This window comes from Falco naumanni, chromosome 5 (genome assembly GCF_017639655.2).
Source record: "Falco naumanni isolate bFalNau1 chromosome 5, bFalNau1.pat, whole genome shotgun sequence".
NCBI classification, from domain to species: domain Eukaryota; kingdom Metazoa; phylum Chordata; class Aves; order Falconiformes; family Falconidae; genus Falco; species Falco naumanni.
Window position 1 is genome coordinate 14,425,295 of NC_054058.1, and position 9,129 is coordinate 14,434,423.

A 9,129-nucleotide genomic window follows, 5' to 3' on the forward strand; every position below is an offset into this window, starting at 1 on the left:
TTGGCTGCAATCTCCTGGTGAGCAGAAAGCTAGAGAAGGGGTGTTTGTGGGGTGCCTGCGCTCCAGCCTCCCTTGGCTGCCAGCTGGCCCACTGGGTCCCTCAGCCAGCTGGCACAAGCAAAAGCAGCCCCATGACTTGTATGTGCCCTACACACTTGGGGAGTCGTAACCTGCCCTTAGCAGATTTTGGCACAGGAGAAATTTTGGCACAGGAGAAATTCTGGCCTGTGAAGCATTTGAACTAAGTAATCAAAAAGCATGAATAGGCAGATACAGTCTCAGTGATGCCGGAAAACTTACCCAGAGAGTTTGTTTGGGAAACATTCAGACTAGTTCCAGTTAAAACAGCAACTCTAAACATGGGCTGGAGTAATATGGATTCACTTCAAGGCTTGCAGTTGAGCTCTCTTTGTTCTTAAGCAAGGTTAAACCCAGCTTCTGGTTTGCAGCTACGCTAGACCTTTGTGAAGTCCCATTCTAGAAAATGCTGAATAGTGTCTTGTTCCACCAGGAGAAATAATCATCAGAAATAACTGTGTGAGACAAGAAGAAAGTCATCCAGAGACAGGGGTTTGCCTCCAACTCTGTCTTCAGCCTAAATGCTGAAAATAAAGATTGTAATTTTGTCTCAGTAGGGGGCAGAGAACATGTAAAGAGGAACTGAAAGACAAATCCAGCGTTGCCCTTGTAAGACACATTCGATTTAAATTGAAAAGGTCACTGCCCACATGATTGCATCACCCACCGTGCCAGCTCTGTTGAAGGTATGAGGCTTTGACAGGTTGTCTGTTTTTACTGAGGGCGAGGCATTTCAGGTGTAGTTTGCTGGAAAAAAGCCAAGAAGTCAAATACAGTTATCATGATGAAATGTAATAAACAGGAAAAGAAAAAATATGTTTTTTTTTTTAAATACATTTTTTTATTGAAGTAGAGAAACATTTTCTCCACTGTTTGCACATTTTATTATTCTAGAAGTGCAGCTTTTAAAATTGCTTTACCTGTCAACTTGTATTCGTTGTAACCAAAGCACTCATAGTGCTTAAGAAAAGGTCCATTTCTGAAATGTTCTTCCGATAAGGAATTTTCCAGGGTCACTTAGTAGGATTCTGGGCATTTCCTCATTCAGTTTTTTATGCTTGTATAGTTCCACATTGTTGCCTGGAAGGTTTCTGAGGAATTACTAGCAAGTATTTTAACTGGAAATTGTAGAATCAGAAAATGGGTTGGGTTGGGAGGGGCCTTAAAGATCATTTAGTTCCAAATCCCCTGCTATGGGCAGGGACAGCATGTCTGTTAGCTTGTATAAGGACTCCTGATGTATACTATGCAAAAGACTTAATGATTAGAAATATTCACCACTGTGTGATAATACAGGCGTTAGCACCTACATTTCTGTTTGTACCTACAATTCTGTAGTAACAAACTCTGTGTTGATGCAGGGTTAGAATGTGGTTATCGATTTTCCTGTTGTTATTGTCTCTGTTTTGCAGTGTTTACCTGATCAACTGTTAAACCCCCAAGTACCTCAAAATAACTGTCTATAGAAAGGCTTTGTTTTCTTGGCTGTTTCTAGTCCAAAATTTAAAGGAATAGCTCCCAGCAGGGAATTGGATTTGCTAAAATGTCACCACCAATCTCTTAATTAGTCCCTCAGAATACCATGTTGTCTCTTGGTCCTCAGTGAGAAAGAATACAAGTGAAAATGAAATAGATTTTATTCTTAAATAACAAAACTAAATAACTTCTAAATAACAATAATCACAATTGCAAACTCAAGGGTCATGTGAGAGATCTTTTACAAAAGCTGCATTTCAAAATATTGTCTGACTTAGAAATGTGAAAGTTGATGAAAAAAATGCAAATGAAATATAATTCTTAGAAAAGGAATAATGATTACATTAAAAATAACCCTTACTTACAGAAGAATATCCAAACCTTTTGGATTAATGTGGCTAAGAAATGGGAAAATTTCTTCTAGTGGTCTGTACGATGTGTTGACTGCAGTTCTTAATCTCAGTTCGCTATTAATTTATGTAAAGTTAGTCCTGAAACCTATTTCCTGTGTTTTCAATTATATTTTTTTTTTCAGTTCTGCTAAACCCAAAGTGTCTTAAACACAGCTGTTCTCCGCAGTGAAGAAGACGTTTGAGAATGTATGATAACTCACCTTTTTTATAATACTCTTGGAGGGAATGAGCACAATTGTCATTCCTGTTGTTTCTTAATAGGATTGTCCCTGCTGTAAACTATTTCTAACGTGCTGTGCTCATCTCCAGTGCTACCAAGTACCAAAGATGCCTGTCTGGGCTAGTTAGCACATTTATATAGGTTTCTAAGGGATGATGTGTAAGCCATGTTCATCACTGTGCATCAAAGAGCTCTGGAAGACATAACACCCATTTCCCCAAGGAGATGGAGCTCTACAACATCTTAAAGAGGGTCAGTACAGTAGAGGAGCTATGTGAATTATTAATAGTTCCTTCCTTAAAATATTCTAAAAATTAAAATTTCATATTAACTTGAAATTTTGTTGTTGGCAAAGAAAAGCAAAAATTACAAATATTTGAGGACCAGTTGTCATGCTTTGTCCAAAATGAAATGTTTCCATTATTTTTTGTGTGTTTTAATAACTCTTTTTAAAAATTGGGCAAAGCAAAAAGTAGGATTTTTCTGCACTCTTCCTATATTGGAGGGGAGGGCAAATTTCAATAATACATTCCTCAACTATTATGCAATCACTTAATTCTATATAATTAATTTGTCCAAAGAAGACACAGTTGGCCAATTCAAAGTCAAAATGCAAAGTCAGGGGTATATCTGTTCAGTTTGGTTTCTGCTATCTCAGTCAGAAAAGATTTCTTTGATGCCATTTTCAAGATTCTTCTGTATGTTATTAGAACTCTGCTTTATCATCATTGTAATAGTAATTACTTCAAAGTGGGGTCATTAGCCCTAATTAATATTTACAAACACATGGCTATTAAGGTGAATCATGTTCTGAAAGAGTGGAATATTTTGTCGTAGTAACGTATCTCAGCAATCCAAAAGTGCTTACAGCACTCTTCTGCTCAGTCTTAGCTGCAAAATAGGTCAAGACTGTCAGTTTTTCTCCTTCTCTGGCTGTAATATAAATTCTGCTCTACCAGAATTCAAACAAAAGATTAGTTTGTACCAAGTTTGCAGATCTTCGCAGCAACTGTCTTAATTTAAAAAATACTAATTACTTGAGCTATTTCTCATATGTAAGCTTTTTCTCATTTTACAAACAGATGTCATAGTTTTGGCTGCATCTTCATAAAGTTTTAGGAAACCATTAGGTTGATTAACATTTTCTGTATTTATAGAAAACTATTTCTTCATGAATATCAAGTCATGTTATTATCTACATATGATAGTTTGTAGAAAATACAGTGCCTAATTCTACCCACAGTGAGACTGTGGGCATGTTATGAGAGCCTAGCTGTAGAGAACCATTATTTCTGCCTTTCAGTGTCCAGATGGCCAGAATGTTTGTGTGGGATTTTTTTATTGTTGTTGTTACTTTCCATCATCTCTGTTGGAAATGTAAGATTTGTTATTCTAAGCCTGTAGTCATTGTTAGAAAAATGAAATTCCATCTGCTATTGACTGAAGGAAGCTGGGGGAAAATCAACAGAAACCCCCGTTTGCTAGGCAGCATTTATTGCCAGTTCTGACCCAAAAATCTCAAGCCATGTGCATGAAGATCTCTGGATAGATGGTGATTTAACCCAGCGGACGACAAGGGAGACAGATATTTTATTATGAGTCTTCATTTGTTTGTATGATTTTTATTGTGTCCTAGTTCCTAACCACAAAACTCCTGAAAGTTTTGGTAAAGTGACAGCAAGCTTACCATTAAACAGACTTTGTGTATTAATTTAGGTAAAGACAAGCTAAATCAAAAGTAGTCTTCTCAATACATAAAAATACCTTAGCTGTCATGGGCCAAATTTCCAGAAGCCTCAAATACTTTGCGATTAGTTCAGTAGACGTTGTTGAACTGTTGATATTTTTCACTAAGTACAGCCTTGCTTTCTTGATGCTGGGTGCATATTTAGGTAGACTCACAAAACTGGGGAGGGAGAATGGCAGTAATTCCTTTTGTCAGTGCATTTCCCCATCAATATGTTTCACATTGACATTTTTGTTTTATGTAACATAACTAATCCTGTTCTTAGCTCTGCTTTTCCTTAGCCGGTCCTTTCCTAACTTCCTTTGGCTACAACAGTCTGTAAGGCTGACCTCCTGAAGCTTATGTCAAAACTGTTTCTGAAGCATGGCTTTTTGCAAATTACATACATTTTATAAATCTTCCTGATCTTCAGCTGCTTAATAATACCAATGTTAAAGTGTGTATTTTGTATTTTAGGGAGCCATTCTAAATCATTAAATCCCTCTATAGAGGGCTTAGGGATGTTTTAGCACTTGGGTACCTGAAGGGACTCAGTTACCAGCCTCACACCCCTAGTAAGCACGTTTGGCAGACCTTGTACACTCCTCTTCCTGGATTTCCAAGAACTGTAAGCCTTTAACATAGCTAACAGTCTTAACAGCCTCTTTTCTTCTTCCACTCTTTCACCTTCTGCACCATTGTTGCTTGCTACCAACTCATCTTTCCCTAGCAAGATTCCTGGTGAATCCAGGCTGACAGAGGGCCAGCTATATTACTTCTGCGTTCCTGGCATATGCTGGTGTTAGGTCAGAGGAAGATGTATGACCTTGAACTTCCTCAACAAGTGGACTTCACCCCAGTAGGCTTCCTCAAAAACAGTTGAGGTTGTGGGACACATACGAATGGTGACTGATTGGAGCAGTCCAGACATAGCATGTTACATTTCACTGTTCTTCATACCTAGTCCACATGGGATAAATGGAGGCCCCTCTGGTAGTACAAAGTTACTGTGTCTTCTGCTTTGCTCAGCAAGATGAGGTTCTCTTTGCCTTGTCTCATGCCACAGGGGTTCCACCTGGTTATAAACCTAATTCATGCAGGTCTGTGAAAACTCCTGGTGCCACTAATTGAGGTTGCCTGAGCCAGAGGAAGCCATTTCCCTCGTGGTTGGATTCTGTCTTTTATTGCTGTAAATAAGATTAATGCTCTCAAGAATTAACAGTTTGGGGCCTGTGCTCTTGAGCTCTTGTCAACTGTAAGTTCTCATAGACTGTGTAATTTAGTCAGCATAAGGAAAAGACTGATTTCTGTTACTCTAAAGTAGATACCTTACAGCTGGTCAGCTCAACAGCTTTCTAGATACCGCTAGGTACTATTGACTGTATCTCCATTTGATTGTAACACAACCTTATAGACAAAGTGTGTATATAATCACCTGCATGTAGACACCTAGATTTATGTCTTCATCTCAAAATTGAACCCTGCCTCTTGTCTCTCTGTTACAGCCTTTCATAACAGGTTTCAAGATAAGTGTCTGGAATTTGACACAGTGGAAACCATCATTCTTCACCTAATGTCAGCAGAAAGCAATTTATGGTCCTTGTGCTTACTTGCTATAGAATCACTTCTTTGAGAGACCAGGCTTTCCCAGGCTGTTCAAAAAGCAGGCACTTTTCCTGTCTTCCTTGTTCCACTGTAGAGGTTATATGCCTGCAAACACTTTCAGCCAGCATCCACAAATTTTTGGTTTTTGTCTTGCTTGACTTGGATCTTTCTCTCCCAAGGTAATGGAACACTCCAGAGTAAGGTGAAATAGAAGCGAGAAAGTGGCACCTGCTATCTGCAGTGGTAGTTACAGGTTTTGGGTCTTGTAGAAAATTTGTAGCCTTGCCTGTTACTGGGGGCTTTTAGCAGCAGGCTGGTTACAGTCTGCCTTCAACTTCAGAGTGTTTGTGTGCTATTAGCCACAACTGCAAAAAGCCACGCAGCTTTCAAAATGTAATAAAACCTGAAGGTTATTTTGTCTTACCATTATATTAATTCAAAATACCGTTTAGGCCAGGGCAACTGAGGAAAGACAAGAGTAAGACAAGTCAAAACATCAGGTCAAGTCAGTTATGTAAATAATTGTTTCTGACATATCTCTTAACTTTTTTTTTTTTCTTCCCCCCAGAAACCAAGGGTTGACATAATGGTATTTTCCTCTAAGGAACTGTATTTTTGCTTTTAATAGCTTATAAAAGAAGCTATTGAACAAAGTAATATATAGGGAAAGTGAATTACTGGGCTTAAGGGATATCTAAGAAATGAAGTTGGGATTTTCAGTCAGTATTAAGGAGAACCTCTTCCAAAGCTGTGACAGCAGGAATAAATAGCTTAAAAGAAGTTACCACGCTTTAAGAAATTGTGCTGTTGAGCTTTTTACAAATTAATGTTTATTTTTGTCCTTATTTAACTTTGCTCTACAAAAGCAGTGATACATATTTAGTAAAGTGGTTTTGAATATCTGTAAGCCTTGAAACTGAACTTCAGCATCATAGTATTTTGTCTGTTGTCTGAGAGTAACACATTTTCCCCACAGTAACCTACTTACCCTATCAATAGGATCAGCCGCAGAGCCAGAATCAAACCAAATACTTTTAAGACTCACTTATTACTAGGGTAGAGGGAGCAAATCAAACATTTTTCTGGGGGAAAAAAAATTGTCACTGAAAGAATTGGGAATCTGAGGAGTCTAGAGGTAACATTTCTCCTGGAGAACTTGAAGGCTGTTAGTAACTGTGGGTATCATACATGGTCTTTGTACTGGTGTGCAGTCTGCTTTTGATTTATCCATGTGTAGATTATCCAGGTTTCTGGATAATTTGTGCTGTAGATGTGTGCTGCTCATACTTAGGAGTCACGTTGCAATATATTTTCATATTTTCGTTGCACTATCTGCACCTATCACCTGATGTACATAGATGTCATGTCATCTGTTTTGCTTTACCCTGTGCAAGGGTGTGCTGTCTAATGACCAGTTTTGATGATGAGTTAAGAAACATGGAGCTGGAATTGAGAGGAAGAGAAGTAGTTTGCTAAGAGAGGCATCTCTCAGCATGGATATTTTTTTTTTTTTCTTTTTCAGCAATTAGTATTATTCAGTATATTTAGGCACAGTGACAATTGATTTCATTTACAGCCATGAGTGCCTGAGACATCTGCAAATTGTAATCCATGATCTGGAGACGCAAAAAAATGAGAAACATGCTATTAGTGATCACTTGCAAAAAGATCTGTACTTTGAGTAAGATCTTCCAATTTTCAAATGGATTTAAAGCCACAAAATTCTTCATACATAAAATTCACTAGTAAGCACTTCATGGAGACTTCAGATTGACAGAAACTACAATTGGTCCCTAAAAATCCAAAACTAATAGAAAGATGCAAAAGGCAGGCTGCCGAGTTAAACTCTAGCTACCAGGAAACATGTTCCACAAGCAGTACTCTGCAGGAGTTGCCCTCACTTTTGGAAGTAGTGCCTCAACTTAGCATTTAAAATCAGTGGATTCTTCTGATCTCAGGTCTTCATCTGCCACCAACCCTGCTCTTTGTACCTGCTAGGTATTTGTAAAAGTCAACTCACTACTCAAGAGACAACCAGATACACTTTTGCTAAGAAATCTTAAGGAGGTTAAAGAAAAAAGGGGGGGGGGGAGGCAAGGAGAAAATTAATTATTTTAATGTCTTGAGCAGGTTTTGAATAGTATGCAGTAAGGAAGGCTTCAGTCTCTCATTGAATAAGGAAAATGCAAATCATTGTGAGACTATCATCCACCTTGTGTTCTGAATTAAGTGTGTTCCTGTTGGGAATCGATCTAAAAATGCTGTCAAATATAAGGGAAACTACAAAATGTTTCTTAACAGAAATGTAGGGTATCCATAGTGCACAGTAACTGTCCTGTGATGCATGACAGCTGTTTTCTGCGAGGCAGTGAACTTGAAGGTGGTATGGAGGACACTGGGAGACACATGCTTTTGTGAATAGTGTCTGCTGTTTTATTGATACACAATACACAACAGAGACAGACTAGTATGGACATGTCCTTTCAGCTGATAAAAACACCTCTAACTGTCAAAAAATAAGTGATAAAATTTTTATATGTTCTGTTTCTTGACAATAATACCTTACCTGCCATCCAAGACGAACAGTCTTCAGTTCTGTTTTATAGTAAAATTATTTACGCTCATCTTATTTTTGAGGCCAAACAATGTTTAATATTGCATACTTTCATGCTTCTTTTTTGCAGGGCTTTTTTTATGCTAAGTTTACATAGAGAATAATGTTTATTCAGAATTCTGTAGCTAAGGCTGTTTTGTTATGATGAAATAGACATTTCTTTATACCTAGAAATAATAGTGTGTCTATGATGTAGGCAGTCTAAGATTTATAAGATCCTTAAATACTCATTTTCTTTCTTTTAAGTACTTGGCTTTTTGAAATGAGGTGATAGATAACTCTTTTTCACACACATAGGGGGAGGGATCTGGACCAGTGCTTTGCGTTTCACTATAGTTGTTTCATCTGCATTTCACCTGACTGCAAAGATCTCCATGCATTTGAAAAATGTAAGTTTGTGCTGTTAATTTGTTTTGTGATACGCCTGCATAAATGCAGAAATTTCAGAAAATGTACATGCTTCATACTATATATAACATCCCTGATATTTTTTTTAATGGTTTATGCCTTTTTGGCTTTGTCCTTTTTTAGGAAACCTGTTAGTTACCAAATAGGAGAAATAAAAATTCCTTTATCAGATCTTGATATGTCCTTTGGTTAAAAAAAAAATAAAATTATAAGTTTTAAAAGAGGATTAGTTGAGAGGGGGTGGGTGCAAAGTCAAAAGAAGTGTTAAGGTGTTTCTAAATTCATGGGAAATAAAAAATATTAGTATACCTTTGTGATAATCATTTAATTACTCAGTAGCGGGGTTTCACGGTTTGCAAAAGCAGTGTCGTTTTTTTTCCCAGCAACTATGGTATTATTCTGTTTATGCTTCTTTCAAGTTGAGGAGGAGACAAGGAGGTTAAAACAGAACTTCAGGAAGGAAGGTTCTAGCTGATGCAGAGGTTACATGTTATTGGTGTTACCCTCTGCAACATCAGTTTTCCCTAGGGTATATTCAACCAAGTAATAATTTAGTCCAATGTTGCTTCATTTAGATCGTTAGGTAGCA